General features: G+C 35.6%; 1 pseudogene; it reads right to left on the reverse strand.

The window, feature by feature from the left end:
• Positions 1-1,692: 1,692 nt before the first annotated feature.
• LOC120264131 lies at positions 1,693-1,793 on the reverse strand (annotated as a pseudogene).
• Positions 1,794-16,682: the final 14,889 nt, after the last annotated feature.

Raw genomic sequence — 16,682 nt, forward strand, 5'->3', positions numbered from 1 at the left:
TTGCAGGGTTAGTTTAGTTGTTCATCCATGTGAACCGTCTATCAAATGCTAGAGATTCATATAGTTTTAGGTCATATAAGAGCACTTGAGAGCAATGAATATTATTTATGTTAGACAAACTACTATTTTTGTCCTAGAGAGCAAAAATTATGTTAAATGCACCATAAATTCCTAAATGTAATCAACTTTGGCCCACAATAGCACCTAACTTTTCTAAGAAATTTGGCTTGAGGTGTCGATGGTTAAAGCCATTTGCAGTTGTCCAAGCTAGCATGAATTGTTCTAAACATTTATGAATTCATCGGTATGGTAGAAGTTCCTATAAAGATCACCCTTCCACAAAGTAAGGCATCAACCAACCAATGATCATAAATCTAGAGGACCTTCGGGGAAGAGTATAACAAAACTAATCTAAGCATGTACCCCTACAGATCTCTAATCCAACTGAGTAAGCATCACCAGTTTTAATTCCTAGATATAACATATGTCTGTATAGTAAATGCCCAAAGAGTGTTTAACCCAGAAACATTGGGAGGGCCTACCTAGGCCATTGATATTCCATTAGATGATATTTATAAGGAGATGATAAGTGCTAGAATATGCATAATTTTATATACAATTTACATACACTATACATTCATTCTATGAATTGAGTGTCAATTTAAGAAAGACAGATTTAGTAGCTAATTGCCTTGACAAAGGGATTAGTTTAATTTAAGAAAGCCAAATTTACCCTTCTTCTTAGGATTTATTGAGTGTTAATACAATATTATGGAATTAGATTTAGGAAGAGATTCTAACTTGGTTCTATATGGAATTAGTTGCTAATCGCCTTAAGATAGAGGTTAGCATGTTTTAAGAATACCCACTATCCAAGCATCTCGATATTAAGCCAATATCCAATATCGAGCCTTATAGAAACTCTTAGCGGGATTCTTAGCCCGCATACTTCTCTTATAGATTGGTTTTCCTTAGGTCCCTCATCATTTCCTTAGTAAATAGTCATCTTAATTTAGTATGGGTCTTCTTAGGAGCTAACATCTATTGTTGTTTCTTTAATGAAATAATAGAAAAATAGTTAGTACTAGTACTTCCTTTCATTGTGAAATATGACAACCTTACTCGATCTTTCCTATGGTTGAATACCCTACCTTTGTGCACACTATTAATACTTGATCAGCAGGCACACTTGGGTCTTCTATCAAATCTGCATCAAAGATTGTGCGAAAGGCTACTTAATCAAAGGCTTGATTAGGTTGAGCAATTTGAGATGAAAATTAAGATTGAGGAGCTAATAGAAATGGTTGAACATAACTAGCAAGAAAAGGATACTTTTTGATTATGCAAGGCTGCCAATAACTTGGACACAATACAAGATTACGAGGCCAGCAGTAGTAGTGAATAACTTTGAATTTAAGATGCTTTTATTTAGATAATTCAACTACTAGTAAAATTTAAAGGTTAGCGGATGAAGACCGAAAGGGTCACATCTCCAACTTTTTTGTGTGTAACATGCTAAAAATCAATAGGGTATTAGATGACACTATAAGGCTATCACTATTCCCATTCTCCCTCAAGAGACGAGTTAAGTAATGCTTCATATCACTTTCTCGAGCATCAATCATGACATGGGAGTATATGCCTGAGTTATTTTTGGCGAGACCCATCCGCTCAGTCAAGATATCCAACTTGAGACACAAAATTTCTTATTGTAATCAACTTAATGTAGAATCAATTTTCGATACTTAGGAGAGATTCAACGATTTATTGTGGCGATGCCCTTATCATGGTTTCCTTGAGTTGATGGAACTGCAAACATTTTATAATGAAGTAAACTAGTGTACCATTTTGTTGATCAATGCTGCTACAAGAGGAACACTAGGCTATATAACTGCAAAAGCAGCAAAATAGTTATTGAAAAAATAGTTCTAAATAGCTACTAATGAAACATTCGTGAGAAGAACATAATAGCTAGTTTATATGATGTGAATGCGATTAATGCTCTTATAGCTCAAGTTGAAGACTTAAGCAAGAAAATTGTTGGTTTAACTGTGGTGAGATTAGCTCCTATTATACATTGTAATATATCTGGTGGAGGTCATGTTCTATATAATAGTCCAATAATAGGGACAACGTTTGGGCTAGTTGACCAAGTAGATTTTGTTGGAAATGGAGTCAGACCTCAAGGAAATCTATGTAGTAGTACTCACAACTTAGGGTGGAGGACTCACCCCAACTTCGCTTGGGAAGCATAAGGGTAGAAAAAGCCCAATATATTTCTAGGATTCCAGCATCAAAACCCCCAACACCCCCAAGAGAGGAACCCAACTTAGAGGATATGTTCACCAAGTTCATTTAATTCTCTAATATATGTTTTTAGACCATTGAGAGTACTTTGAGGAATCAATGAGCATCTATTTAGAACCTAGAAAATCAACTGGGTTGGATTGCCAAGATATTAGCGGAGAAACCTCAAGAGAGTCTCTTAACCAATATGGAGACTAGCTCATAAGAACATTTGAATGTAATTACTTTGAGGAGTGGCTGAGAGGTAGAGATAAGTATGGACAAGAAAAAGCAAGAGGAAAAGCATAAGGTGCCTGAAACTAATGGTAAGAATCAACCCAAGGGAAGTCTAAGGAAAAAGGATAAAGTGGTATAGTTGAGACCAAGACAAGAATTAATACAAGCCTCGAATCCCTTATCTTGCTATACTCACGAAGGATCAAATGGATGATGAGTTCAAAAAATTTCTGAATCTATTCAAGAAACTCCACATCTACCTTCCATTCATCGAGGCACTCTTACAGATGTCGAGATACACAAAATTTCTAAAGGAGCTACTAACAAACAAGAGGATAATGGAAGAGATATCCACAGTGACATTAAGTGAAGAATGTACAGCTATCCTCCAAAACAGGTTACCACTTTAATTGAAGAATCCAAGGAGTTCAACTATCCTTTGCATCATTGGTAGTTTAGCTAATGATAAAGCCCTGTCAGGTGTGAGTATAAATGTACTGCCTTGCAAAATATTCAAAAGTAGGGCTAAGATAATCGAACCCTACTAAGATAACCTTGAGATTTGAGGTTTGCTTGATTAGGTATCCTAGATATGTCATCCTAGGTAGATCATTTTTGGCCACATCTCTGGCTCTCACTAATGTAAATGATGGAAAGATGGTGCTTAGGGTTGGCAATGAGAAAATTGTGTGCATATTATTTGAGACTATGAGACATTTCACTAGATCATGATGACACTTGTTTTTCCATTCATCTTATTGATGGTATTATATTTGAGTGTATGCAGAACAAACTTTATAGTAACCTAGAAATGAGTGTTTTAATGAAATTTTGGGGGCATAAAGAGAATGAAGATCAGGTTCTTGATTTGGAGAAGGACTCCTAGCTCAAGGCCTTGCATGGAAGTAGAAGAATAAGAACAAGAAAGGAAGACCTAAGACACCATCGAGGAGAATTTGTTAAGCATTGAAGGTTAAGTCAATAAAGTTTTGTGTCTTGCACACACACTTCCACCTTAATGAGCATGTTTTGTGTCCATTTTTTGATGTATTTTCTGTAGGGGTAACTTTAGGACATATCATTTGGAAGAACCCCCTTGAGAAGCAAAAAGGTGTGTAAAGCTAGTAACATTAAACAAGTGTTTCTTGGGAGGCAACCCCAAGCCTTAGCTATTTTTATTGATACTTTTATATTTTCCTTTATTGTATTTTTTTTTTCCTTTTAGTTATTCTTGAATGAATGGTGCTAGTCTTGTACCTATTTTTGTTGGTTTTTTATCTATCTCGGTGATTTTGTATGTTGTATTATAATGGGAATTATTGTGCAAATGGTCAATTTTTTTTAAGGTGATACACCCTTTGTGTATTACTCCACAAGTGCACCGATCGTAAGAATTAGTAAAGTATACTCGTAGGTCAGGTAGTTAAATCCACAGGGATCGATGCTCATAGTACTAATTGTTCTTTAATTATCTATCCAAAGGATTTGATTAATGTTGCTAAAACTAATTTAGAAGATTGAAAGTTAAGAAGGGAAAATGATGAATTTGGAGTAAGATCCATGAGATGAAATGGTACATTAGACTTAATCCTCTCACGACATCCCTACACTCAATTTCACGTATTGGCCATTGCTTGAGCACTCTTGGACCGTGGAGATTCCTAAGATAGTCCAAACCCTTTGGCCCAAGTGATTAAACCCTAATTCTATATGACAATGATAATTGCCTTATGATTGCACTAATTCTCCTTGAATCCTATAATTAGGTTTAACCCTAATCTGGAAAGTTCAAAACCATACACTCTATCTTTAGGCATGCAATCAACCTCTATCTCCTATGTACGATCTAATATGATCGATTTCTCAATCCTAATCATGTTTATCTAATATGTAATTGGGGTTCTCGCACTAGCAAACACAACCATGAAGAAACATAAGAGACTCACATGAAAACCCAAAGCCAATAATGGAAGGAAACCAAATACAGGTAGTCTTCACATTTGTGATCTAAGGCACGAATGTAGGTTTAGCCTTTCATGGTATAAAGAATCTTAATACAATCTAATACAAGAGAAAATATTAAAAACATAATGGGAAACTCCCTCAAACTTCTCTTTAAGTGGATGATGATGAAAACTCTCGTATTGGAGAAGGCAATGCCATCCGGTCTAGTACCTAATAGTCCGAAGGAGCGATGTCTACTCATCTTAGATCAACTATCTTCAATCTCTAATTAGAATCCTAGCAGCCCTCGTGAGAGTTCATCCAAAGATCCCTCATAAAACCTAACTTCTGGGCTTTAAATTTTAGGAGAGGAATAAACCTCATAGTCGCAAGTGCATAGGTTATCAAGTAATAAACCTTGCGTGCTTAAGCATGAGAGGATCATATTCTTTAGGCTCCAAGAAGTACTAGGTTGTCATGAAAATGAGCACACTATCTAGTCTAGTAATCAGAGATTATTAATTGTAAGTAACAAATAAAGAAACAAATACACCACTCAAACTAGATGATATGTAAACACAAAGGATAAGGAAGGCCTCTGGAAAGGATCCCCTTGGGAGTAAAACAAGCATGGAGTAATTTGGGAATTAAAATATCATGTTGTCTTAGGCTTTGGTCCATTAGAATCTAAACTTAACTACACTAAAACCACTGTATTGTAGCCTTAATCTTATATGGGTTCCTTCATCTGGAAGATTCCACTACTTTATCATTGGGAGCCAGAAGTCTTGGCTAGAGAAGCCTTAATGCTCTCTAGGATAGAGCTAAACCCTAATGCTTATGGAGGGCTACGACACCTAGAGCCTTCGGCGTGCCGATACATTGAATCCCCCTTCAATCTATATGTGACCTAATACATACAAGCATCCAACTCTACAATCATCATTCAACAATCAAAACCTACAAAATCCATCCATTGTAGGTTGAAAATAAAAATAATATATTGAAACCAAAGTAAATCATGACAAAAATCAATTAAAAATCAAAGGATCATCAATACAAGTTTCCTCCCACGGTTCATTAGAGCCCGGTGGCCTTGGGAGTTTAGTTCAACATCAAGAGAGAAAAAACAAAAAAGCAAGAGAGACAAATAGACAACGTAGATGTTCCTTGCAAACTCCTTATTCCATTGACTAATGGTGATGATATGACCTCGTCAGATCTGTGTCGTCTAGCTCTTTGATGTTCTCCTTGAGTTCCACCCTCTTCTCCATTTAATTCTTGCTTGAATCAACTTTCTCCAATGAGTTTTAGTGTTTAGAGTATGTGGAGTCGTGTGGTGGTAAAGCTCTTTTCCAAAAACCCTAAGTTCATCTTTAATACTTTCCCAGTGTGTGGACAAGAATGTTGCAGCATGGAGCTCACACGAGACTCGAATTGGGCCCAAAATCACTAACTGGATGCACTTGGGGGACATGCGGGTATTGTGCGGCCACACGAGGGCCACATAGGTTACTATCTTGATTGTGCGGGCGCCATGCTACCCGCACGGTGGTCGCACAGCCCAACCTGGGTTGGGCTAGAGCACAGAGGTTGCACAGTAAATTACTTTAGTGCTCTATTTCTAAATTTTGATCTCCCTCTCGCATGTTGCTTAGGGACATGATGAGTGCATTTTATATCATATTTATCTACCCTAAATTCATTCTTTAATTTGTCCATTAGCGTACATTGGTGTATATTTAATGCTATTCTGGGTATATTTGTTCTTTGTGCAGGATTCAGGGGTTTAAAGCAATTCGGAGTGAAATCAGGGAGTAAACAAGCAAAGAATGAAGATTTTGTTAAGTGTTCAAGTTAAACACTGGCAGAGCACAACCGTGCTCTATCCCCTTAATTATTTTAGCTTGGAGATGACCTAGTGATAATTCAAGCGGGGGAGTGCTTTCAGGCCAAGCACGGTCTCAGCACGACCGTGCTCCTCCACCTGATTTTCTTAGTCTGGAGAAGGTTTCTTCCCAACAAGGGAAGCACGCTCGTAATCCTCCAAGCACAATTGTGCACAGGTGAAGCATTGGCAGAGCACAACCGTGCTCCTTCCCCTAATTTTCCGAGGTGAACACTTAGCCGATTCACTCAAAAATCTCAACGAGAAGCACGATCCAAACACGACTGTGCTTTGATCGTATCGAGCCCAAAATCAGCCTTTTAACTCTAGCTTTCTAGGGTTTCAACCTCATCTTTGTTCGGGGATTTTCTTCTCCACCGGGAGGACTCCGATGAGGGCGAAGATCGAAGCTTCACCACACCGTCTAAGGGGATCAAGGACGTGTCGGAGGCACAAGGGAAGTGGGGTTAGCATCAAGGAAGCTTAACTAGGAAGAATATCTTGAGAAGGAGGGAGTCATATCTTCTTTCCTTAGATCTTTCTCTGTTTCTTCCATGTTGTACCCATCCATGAGGGGCTAACCATCCACAGTCTCATGAGATGTTGAACTATGATGCTTTATATGCTTTGAATACTTGCTTTTAATTGTCTACGGACTTCTATTGGTTTCTTGTGTTAAATCTTGTGTTGTATAACTTAATGTGTTTTATTTGCATAGTTGCTTAGGGAAAACTTGGTGTGTGGATTGCCATAATTGTAGTTGCCTTATGTGATTGCAAAACTTGATGTGTATAAAACCCGACAGTTACCTTTGCAAAACTTGGTGTACTTGAGGAGCATAAATGTGACATTGCTTTTGAGTACACACAAGAACCATAGGATGTGCCTGACAGACATTAGAAGTAAGTCAGCATACTATAGCTCATAGGAATCATCCCGAGGCATTGCTCTCTTGTTGTTGAAACCTCGATCCTAATCTGCCTGATAATTTCCATCTGTTCTTTTCTTTACTTGTTTTATTTTTCTTATTTAAACCAAACCCAATTCTTGCTTAATTAGAGATTAGAAGAAGAATTAGTAATTTAAGTCTTGTCCCTGTGGTTCGATAACCCTACCCCTCACGGGTTACCACTGTATTACTTGTGCGCGACCCGTACACTTGTGGACAACGCATCAGGACACATGTGAACTTCAAATATGAATGTTTTGTCCTCCAAATCACTTCCAAAATACTTCTCTCAGCTTTAAATAATCTTCCGATGTCCTAAAATGAAATCAATGCAAAAAGCTCGTAAACACGCATCTGTGTTGTGAAAAATACATGAAAGTGTACAAAATATATCAATGAAATATAGTGTATTTAGATGCTTATCAAACTCGTGCTGATTGCTAACGACACCTGGGATCAATTCTTTGTGAAAATCTAGCTATCAAAGATTTGCAAATCCAAGGAGCAAGCCTGTGCTTCAAGAGCACGATCGTGTTCTGGGTAATAAAATCTTTCAAAGAGATGTGCTCTTTAGATTCTTATATCTAGAGTTTTGCACACCCTAAACACTTTTGTGCTGACACTATGCTCTTCTTTGGAATTACTTTTTTGTACTATATCTACTCAGAATCACTGCAGTTTTACTTTGTTTTTGTCCCAAAGCTTCTTTACTTGCACAATAAGCACAAAATACCTATCATAACACTAAAATAAAAGAAATCATGTATAAAGACAAACAACATGCATGGATTTACAGTACATAATATAAGTATTTCATGCACTCATGAAAAGGAAGCCAAAACAAGTGGAGTTCTAGGCTGTTATGCAACAAAGGAAAACACACAGGCAAACACACACCCATATGCTAGGCTATCCATCAACTTCAGAATGGCACACTAATCACCACATGGTAGTGTGGTTGACCGTATGCAAGAATTTTTTAATTTTTAAAACTGTACACCGGCAACCACATGCTTATGGGAGGCCATCTACTAATTTTTTAGGACTCCTGCGGGGCACACCAACACATTTATGGCCATGTGAGAGGGCCAGTGAATTTCCAAGAGCCACATCGGCACCCAAGCACCTGTGTGAGTGACCCTTGTGCACTATGCCTCTAAAATGGCACATAATCAAATACACGAGCATATGTCACCCTTATAAAAATGAAGTAGTCAAACAAGCAAACACACACCTATGTAAGAGGTTGCAAGGCGCCACATAAGTTACTTTTACTTGACATGTGATGCACATGGCCGTGTGCTTGCCTATGTGGAAAACCCTTCAAACTTGAAGGAGCATATCTGGATATCTCATTCTTTAATCAGGTGAGTTCCCTTTTTTCCTTTGAGCGCACAAGCCACCTTCCCCTTTTCCACCTATATCTGCACCTGAAAGGCAATTTCTTAAGTCTTTTACTTCATTTTTATTGCATTCACACTGATGTCCCCTATAGTAAGACCCAAATTTCGGTTTTTGCAAATATTTTCATGATTTTTTGGTCTATACATGCTATTTTATATGAAAAATATAGACAATAGGGTCTAGAAAAGGTTTGCATTCTACATTAAGGAATTGTTTAAGAGGTATTGCACTGCATGACCTTCCACACAAGCATGTGGATGGCCTATATTACTTGTAGAACACCCTGAGGCACACAACCATGTATCAAGCCACGCACCAAGCCTTGTGTTGCATTTTTTGGGTAAATTGAAGGATTCTTTGTTTGATTATTTGTAGGATGATGCCGTGCACCAATCTTTAGCATTCATGCCTAAAAAAAGTCAAAGGGGAAAGGGATCCTCTTAGAGCTCCTTTTTGGCATCCACTTCGGATTCCCTTGACACTAAGAGAGACATAAGTAATTTTGGCTAAAACAATTCTGACAAAGTCTCTCAATCCACTAGAATGGCTTAGCCAAGCTCAAGCTCAATCAGGAAGTACATGACATGGTATCAGTAGGAGGATGGGCATCACTACAGTGAGTTAACGCTCAAGGTCCTTGCTAGCTTCGTGTTTGACCACACCATTGCAAGTTATTTTTGTGAAGGCCTCATATAGTTTAGGTTATAAAATGAGCCTAGGAGGATGAGCTTGACTTAGTTCTTTGTCCACATAGGCTCTAGGATGTAGAGTACACTACGACCATGAACTACAGCCAGCTCCTAATCGATTACCAATCAAGTGTGACCTTGACTAGTCTATGGAGGCACTTCACTCATAGCCTACACTACTAGCTCGGGATGCCAAATGCCTCGTAGCTCCTCTATCCTGAGCGCAAGTACATGCACACAATTCTTAACATGACACTGACTAGACAAAGCGATAGCACTAGAGTTATGGAGTGGCTCAACATCCTTTACCTTTATATCATGATCATAGGTGAGCCTTTCAACCTGGGATACACCATAAACAACTAGCTATGCCATTATGACTAGTATGTGCGCCTTAGAGTCATCTTTGCTGGCATATGCATCACGAGGCTAATGGAAGATATGGGTTTTCTTTCAGGGATAATCAAGGGCATGGTCTCCCACTGATGATCCTAGAGCTTTCATTAGCAGCATCAGCGGCGCTAAAGACACTAGAGTTACCACTAATTCTAGCACAGAAGCGATTAGCTCTTCTAAAGAGGATGGTGTCAAAGCTTAGGAAGGACCAATGTGCACTTCTCAAGGGCTAGCATGCTATCATGTCCAAACTAGCTGTGATGTAGATCATCTTAAGTCGCCTAACTCCTTCCACCGCCTCGACCTTAATAGCTCCCGTTTTCACCGATCTCTTCTCACTAAGTTTCTCACGAGTAGAGGACCCTAACGCATGAGGTGTAGGATGAGCACTTCATTTATTTTTCTATTATCTGTTCTTGTACTCTTTTATTTGTATTATCTTGCATTTTTTTATAGTTAGCAAGAGTTTGACCCTACAAAAGTTATATTTTATCTTTTTAGTTTTATTTTCATATTTCTTTTTTTTTTTTGCATATTTTTACTTTCATTTTTATTTTTATTTCTTGAGATAAATTGAATGTCTCTATTCTTCATAAGAGTTTACAAGCTCATAAGATAAATTTCCTTTCAAAGTGAGTGACACAGTTGAGATTTCATTAGTGAATTTGGCCGTATCCTCCTACAATGGCTAACAACAATGCCCAACACCCATGTTCAAGCTCTAACCAGCTTAAATCTTTATAAATGAACCTAGCTAGTATTACTTTTTTTATTTGCTCCTTCTTCCCTTATAACCTGCACCTTTCATCTTATATATGCTTTATTGTGTACATTGTAGACAATGTTCGACTCAATTGTGGGAGAGGGGTCTAGGACTTGGAAAATTTTTGTTCTCTTTGAATACATCCTTAGTGTAAATTATGAGGGCTTATGATGGGATTGTAATTTGAGTTTCTTTATCTAGAAATGAGATAAATGATAAGAATAAATATATGTGCTTTAACTACTATGTCAATTTATTTTTAGATCTAGCACACACTTTTGAGAACACAACCTCTCTTATGTAGCACTCTAGATACTTAGAGAGGGCTTCTATGATTAAAGACTTATTAAATGTTAGTACTTCAAAATTTTTTTTACCAAGATCTTAATTTTAGTAATAAAGTAACAAAAATAGCTACCAACTAAGTAATGTGAAGCCACTCCTCAAGAGTCGGATAGCTACCAAGAGAAAGGACTACCTCTTCGGTTAAGTGAAAGCTATTGTTCTAAGCAAAAGAGAGTAAAAAGAACTACCACCCATAGAGCGTGAAAGCTACTCTTAGGTAGGTCTACTGAGGCAAATAACTACCTCAAGGGATATGTGCAACTACTACCCAACTTCTGATTTTAAAAAAATAATGTAGCAAGTAGGATTTAATAAATCTCTAGTGCCTAGCCCAATTTTAGTAGAAAAAAAGTGAATTAGGGAGGATTGCCCAAAGACACACATACAGACCATAAATGGACTATGATAAACATTCTCTAAAGCTTCGATGTTCTTACTTAGCATTTTGGAACTTTTCTTGGATTTTGAGAGTCCCCGTTTCTTGAGGATGTAGGTCAAGCACATAGCTTCTTGTGTTTTATCGACTTGTTTACTTGAGGACAAGAAAACAATTGAATGTGGGAGAGTTTGATAAATGCTTGAATAAGCATAATTTTCATATAGAATTAATACACAATATGCTTATACATTCTAGGAATCAAGTGTTAATCAGAACATAAATTGTTGTTTAATTGTATCTAGGTCATTTTATACACGTATAGAGGAAGAGGGATCATTAGTAAATATTTTGGGAGAAACTTTGCAAGTAACTTGGAGTTTGTAGCAAAGCACAAAGGCAAGGACACATCCAAACAATGAACACAAGGCCATGTGACATTAAGGCAAAATTTCAAAACACAAAAAGCACACACTAGCACTCAAGCAGACATGTGACTTGCCACGTAAAGCTACATAGCCTCATACATGGTTATTCACATTACTGTGTGAACCCTCAAATATTCGATATTGTAGGCCTTCTTGTGAGCTTAAATAGGGGGCACTGCATAGGCCTTAAGGTGCTATTTTGGAGATAGACTTTTGGACGACATTTGCTAGGATTTTGAGGAGACTTTATGGAAGAGACCATTGCCGACAAAAGAAGAAATCAAAGGGAGCGGCACACATTGAAAGAAGACACCCAATGAGATCCAAGGTAGTGGCTTCCATCACTTCCAGGTGACTTCAAAAGGTTAGGGAGAGAATTCATTAATTGGCAACAATAGAAGGACAGATGGAGTCTTCAAATTTTCTTTATTATTATTGCCATATTTTGATGACATGATGTACTCCTTTATCATGATGAACTAAACTTATTTAATATAAGGACATGATTAATCCTAGGATTTAATTGTTTGGATCTTGAGATATCACTCTTTTATATGGAGCTTTTTGATTGTTATTTAACTACGAGTTTTGCATGTCATGTTTTCTTAAATAGTGGGAGCTTGAATTCATGTTTAATATGCATATGTGAGATTGAGATATCCTCCATGTTAGATCTACAATAGTTGAAGAGAGTACAGAGTAAGCCTAGAGGTAGAGGATTGATTACTTCAACTTTTCACATTAGGGTAATTTTACCTTTAGATTTCATTGTGATTCAAACAATCGTATGAGAGCTAGTTAGAGAGAGACCTCAACTTTCCTTTGTATGAGATTAGTAGCTAATTGCCTTAAGAAAATGATTAGTTTAATTTAGGAAAACCGGATTTACCTTTCTTCTCAAGATTCATTCAGTGTTAATGCAATCGTATGGAATTATGGTTAGAAAAAGATTCTAAGGGCATCTTTAGTAATTATACTATCCTAGAGTTTGATACTCAAGCCACCTCATCAATCCATTAAACTCATATCTATTAAACTATCTCACATAAGAGTTATACCATAATAGAGGACCCGCAATCATTTTATTCATCTTTTGAAGTATTTACATTATATATTTCATTAAAATTTATTTACTTAATAAAATATTATATATTATTAAAAAGATAATTAAATAATATATTTAAAAATACATATTTTAAATGATAAATATATGATTAATAATAAAGTATTATATTGTTTTTTAACAACTAGTTTATAAGGGCCAATGTTAAAATAGATAGTTTTTAACACTAGTTTATAACAGTAAGTTTACAATGGCTAGTTTTTAACAACTTCTTTTAAAATAGGCTAATTTTTATAATGTTAATTTCTTCATGGCTACATTTATAAATTGAATTACATTACTGTAAAAATTGCATATCATTCAAAATATATGATAGAATACATTAATCAAATAGTACATAATAAATAAAAATACATTACATGACCACATTAATTTAAAATTAGATAAAGATAAAATTACATTGCATGACCGCATTAATCTAATATATATAAATATTAAATATTATATTTTGATTATATGACATTGCGCATGTGATGATGATTCTTAAGCTGTTTTGTATTCATGTGACTATTATCCATGGTCAGAATTTGATGATCAACAATCATTTTGAAACTTTTTTTTCAAACTTTGCACTTACAACTAATTTTTCATTTCTCTAGTTTCATAATTCAACCCATCTTGCTTCCATTTCTTCCTCTACATTTTCTCAGCCACATTTGACTCCCCTTTCTCTTCATTTTGCTTTTGCCTTTGCTGTTTTTTGACAGATCAAATGAACTTCAACCTTACTGTCATCTATATCAATACTTGTATCTACATTGGATGATGATGTTTAAGTACCGCTTTCATTGATCTTTAATTTCTTTGAAGACCTAGGAAGAGGGGTATTTGCTTTCCATTTTGGATCAGCTTTCAACATGACCTAAAACATAGATGAAATGTTTTTTTTACTATTTTGATAATATACAATACAAACACATTCTTCAACTGATCATCACTCTATCCACTATGATGTTCCCCTAATAATTTGTTGTATAATTGATTAAATTCTTTAATAAGTGGAAGTATCCAGAATCAATACTGCTTATTGCTAGTTGTTTTTCTTCTTGGATCACTAATTTTCATTGAAATACTTGGTCACCAATTTGCAAAACATCCTATCGTTTTAGGCAATGCCCACAATGCTATTAGTTGAAATTGTAAGTTGTGCACTCACGAACATTTTATCATCTTCCATGGTTTATGGTTGCCATATTTCAACTTATTCTTCATGTTATTCTTGATCCAAAAAGATTTTCTCAATCCCTGGTTATGTGGAATTAGGAAAAAATTGAGAGTTAGAAAATGAACTTGTTTCTATTGTATTTTGTTGATTGGCATGGAAACATCCACCATAACTTTCGGGGTCCCTTGCAGGAATCAGAAGGCAACTTGTTTCTTCCCATTCTTAGATTGAAAAAACCTGGTACAAAAAACATATGATAAATATATGAAAAACTTGGTTGATTTTGGACATTTGGATAAAAGTGGATAAAATTTTGTGAGTTTGGATAATTTGTGAATTTTGATGATATTGAAAATTTTGCACATTTGGTTGGAAAAAAAGAATATGAAAATTTTTAAAAATTTGAAAATTATTTGAAAATTTTGGAGTTTAGGAAGATGGTGGGGTATTTTTATTTATAATAGAGTAGAATGGGAAGTCAACCAAGTTTTGTTTGAAAATGTGGGTGTATTTATAGAGATAAAAAAGATTCAAAATTTTTTTAAAAAATAACTGTTTTTTGACAAAATGGTTAAAACCTTTTATTTTTCTTTAAAAACATCTTTAATTAAAAGATGGGTCCAATTACATTTGAATTAAAAAAATAATTTAAAATGAAAGTGGAAGCTACCAATTAAACGAGAAGAGGTTGAAAAAAACAAATCTAAAAGCGAGGTATTTGAGCAAAGAATCCCTCAAGATTTTAGATAAGGCTCAGGAATGGAATATATAATATTTAAAAAAAAATATTTTGGAAAAGTTTTCACTGTACAGTGGTACATCTAGAAGATGTTAAACATCGGTGTGTGTGTGCTTAATTTAGTTGATATTTTGAATTTTATGTGTGCATCCAATATAAACAATAGATTTGTATTACTAAATAAATAGGAAAAAATACTATTTCTTTTTGGTAATAGTATTTTCACTGCATAGCTCCACATCAAGTTAATGAGATTTTGAAAATGATGTTTGTAATAGTATTTTTACTGTATAGTTTCACATCAAGTTAATGAGATTTTGAAAATGATGTTTGTAATAGTATTTTTACTGTATAGTTTCACATCAAGTTAATGAGATTTTGAAAATGATGTTGGGTTTAAATTTATTATAACAAATAAAATTCAATACCCTGGAGTTAAATGTATTTTTAAGATACTTAGAAAATCAAACAAAGTATATAAAACCAAAATTTTAAATATTATATTTAATTCATTTTATTTTTAAATTATTAAGAATATATATTACATTATTATTATTATTATTATTATTACTTATTATAATATATTTTTGTAATATTTTATTATTGACCCCGATCCAACCCCTTCGAACATATCGACCTCTAACCCTTAAGCAAGAGCTTCCAATGATGGCACAACACACTTGTACAGATCTTCAATTTTACCTATTATGTCGCCAACCATGATAGGCGTCGACGCAATGGCCGACACGAGCACCGATACCCCATCCTTAGATCTATTAGCTTTTCTTGTGTTTTTGAGTTGACTGGAAGCCACCACTGTCTCTAGTAGTGCTGTAAGTGCTGAAGGATGCTCACAACATTATAGGAGTTATTACCCCAACAATAAGGTTGTGTGAAGGGCTTGATGGAGGTTCTTGCATTAGAGAGTTCTACACAGGAGGTTGGTTAAGTCCAGTTCCCTTTTCAATTTTTAGATCACTATTATCATTTCAACAAGATGAGATAAGTCAAGCTAGTGATGTGAAACAAGCATTTTTCAAAAGATGACCTAAGGTTAAGTTGTTGGTTTTGTTTTGATTTGTGTTTCTTTGATTTTATTGAGTTTGCTTAGTGCTAATAAGGTGGTTGACAATTTCCCCATTTTATTCTTAAAATTTTATGCTTGTTTGTCATATATTCTTATTGCTATGGTGTTTTAGTGGTATAAGAGTATCAATGCAGGTTGGAAATTGGGTGAATGCTTGAAACATAGAAGAACAAGCACCTGACAAACCCCTTTCTTAGGATCATGTACTCAAGGACACATGGCCTATCCTCATTTACACAACCCTTGTTATTCTGAACTTAGTTCCAAGTAATTATCCTAAGAATCGCATGAGCTACTTACCAGGTAGGTTGGGGATAAAAATCGCATGGAAAGGTATAAATTTAAATTCACTTTACATGTTCTAGCAAGTACACAGTGTCAACACACTCCTGTGTGCTTATCGTGTTAACACTGCCTCTTCAACTAGCCAATCCCTAGAGCAAGGACAAGAGCTCATCGAGGCCACCCGCAATAGATACTTGCGAGCTAGTATCATATTGACTCCCTCCAATGCTACATCCCCGCATGCTACAGTGTGAAAGCTGTCTCCACCCCATCGTGCCTTGACCTCAACTCCACTACCAGCATCATCACCCATTGGGGATGATTAGGGCATCATGATAACCATTCAATTTAGTTCTTTGCTTCTAGTTCTTTTTATCTTTTGATCTACTTTCTTTTTATTGCATTATCGTATACTTTGTAGTTGTCAAGAGACACACTGCTACTAAACTAATTTTGTTTTTTGTTGTCATTTTAATTTTACATTGTTATTATATTTTCTTTATTATCTTGGGCGTCACACGATGCCTTATGCTTCATAGAAGGACTTGACACTCTTAACAGGGCTCTGTGTTGAGGCC

Source organism: Dioscorea cayenensis, chromosome 6 (assembly GCF_009730915.1).
Source record: "Dioscorea cayenensis subsp. rotundata cultivar TDr96_F1 chromosome 6, TDr96_F1_v2_PseudoChromosome.rev07_lg8_w22 25.fasta, whole genome shotgun sequence".
Lineage (NCBI taxonomy): Eukaryota > Viridiplantae > Streptophyta > Magnoliopsida > Dioscoreales > Dioscoreaceae > Dioscorea > Dioscorea cayenensis.